Source organism: Mus caroli, chromosome 13 (assembly GCF_900094665.2).
Source record: "Mus caroli chromosome 13, CAROLI_EIJ_v1.1, whole genome shotgun sequence".
In the NCBI taxonomy this organism is placed as follows: Eukaryota; Metazoa; Chordata; class Mammalia; order Rodentia; family Muridae; genus Mus; species Mus caroli.
In genome coordinates, this window is record NC_034582.1 from 106,924,663 (window position 1) to 106,926,765 (window position 2,103).

Below are 2,103 nucleotides of genomic sequence, written 5' to 3' on the forward strand. Positions count from 1 at the left end.
CCCTTCTTGCTGTAACCACCTCTCTGATGTACCCAACAATGTATTTCAAGCTTGCCTTGACTTATGACCTTGTCTTGAAAAACTATAAAACTTCATGAAACTGCTTTCACATTGAACATGGAATTGGGGGTAACTTAAGTCTGTACTCATGGGCCACAGTCACTAAAACTTAGCTCTAGAATAAACTATATATTCCTTTAAAAAAAAAAAAAAGCTGAGTTCCATTTCCAGCACCCACATCAGGTGGCTCACAGACTGCTGTGAGATTGGGGCCACTGGGGATCCCAAACGAGTCATAGGACAACCCGTCTCAAAATTAAGAGGAGAGAGATTGCATCTAGCCTCAACATCAACAGGAAAGTAACCGAAGCCGTAATTGTGAAGACTACACATCTGTGAGGTTTGAGTAAGAACGGTCCTGGTCCTCATCGGTTCATATATTCAAGTGCTTAGGGAGTGGCACTATTTGAAAGGATTAGGAGGACGGCCTTGTTGGAGGAAGTGTGTCACTGGGGGCTGGCCTTTGAGGTTTCAAAAGCCCAAGCTGGGCTCAGTGGCTCTCTGTCCCTGCTGCCTGTAGATCCGGATGTAGAACTCTCAGCTTCTTCTCTAGCATCAAGTCTACCTGTAAGCCAGTCCCAGTTAAAGGTTTTCCTTTGTCACAGTTGCCATCGCTGTCATTCTCAGGGAGGCTGTCCCATTTTTGTGGCGATGCTGAGGAACCTTGTGCAGAGACCCGAAGGGAGAAGAGGTGAACCTTCTGCTGATGAGAAACTGTCTATTAGGCTGGGCCCCCAGCTCGCCCCTGCACAAGCTGGAAAACCCCATCTGCTCTTCTTCCCTCAGTCCCGCCCACTGCGAGAAAACTCCAGGCTTACGTATCATCTCTCTTGTCTCTGCGTTTCCAGCAACCCACCCAAAGTGCCCGCCCAGGGGCTCAGTTTTTGACCATGTACAGGCATAATCCCAGCTTCTAGCCCAAGCTCTCTGTAAACCACCCCCTTGCTGTAGCCCAATGTACAACTCCACTGACCTCCTCCCGTAAGATTGGTGAGCCCACCCGGAGAGCTTTCTCTTAGTCTCTCAATAAGCCTGCCTTTGTATACTTGATTTGGCTTGAATTGGCCTATTGCTTCAGTGGAGAAGCCTGTTACTGTCTCACGGAAGATTTTCTGCACTAGTGCAGCTTTCGCACAACTACTGTTGCCCTAATAACATCTGTGCTGGGTTTCATTTAGGTTTTCTTGTTTGTTTTCTTTCTGATGTTGGGTATAAACTCAGGGCCTCATATGTGCTAAAACAGTGCTCTATCACTAAGCTACATCCTCGTCTTATATGACGTCTTGACTTTTAACTTTCTGAGGGCTCTCAAGCCAGAATCCCATGCGCATGCGCACAAAGCCTCTGCTGAATTTCTGAGGGGCAGAGATTGTGTGACTCGACGTTTACTATTGTTTTAAGCATCTAACTTTGGGGATGATTTCCTATGAAGCAACAGATAATGAGCACAGATCTTGGATCCCTGAAGTATGGAAGGAGCTTTGGAATAAGGAAAAAAAAAAAAAAAAAAACCTTGAAGCTGAAAAGAGTTTGAGAAGCGAGCTCCTGAAAGCATCGACTAACAGGTCTTGATCACACAGTAGGCTAGCAGGAAGTAAGAGGCTAACCGTTTGTTTTTCCAATGAGGTGGAAATATATTAAGGAACCAAATTTCAGGAACTATACATGAGGACTGTCACCCCCACCTGAGCTTGGTTCAGGTAACAAGGTGCTGTCCAGCCGGTGCTATGATGGGGAACAATCTGGGGGGGGGCCTTGATGTAGCCAAGATATCAGAGATTATGTTGCCAAACACTGAGGCACGTAAGCAAGCTCGAGACTCTGATTAGCTTGAATTCTGCACACACCACTTACCCAACCAAGCACGTAGCAATGTGAACCTTTACTTCCACCAGGCTGTAGACACGCCTTTCTAAACAAAGCGATTGGCTGCTCTATCTCTAGACACCTCTTAGGAATTTCTCTTCTATGACCAAACTGGAATCAGGGGCAGTGGGCCAATCTAGCCCAGTGTAGTTTGGAATGTGTGCTCAATAAAGCAAA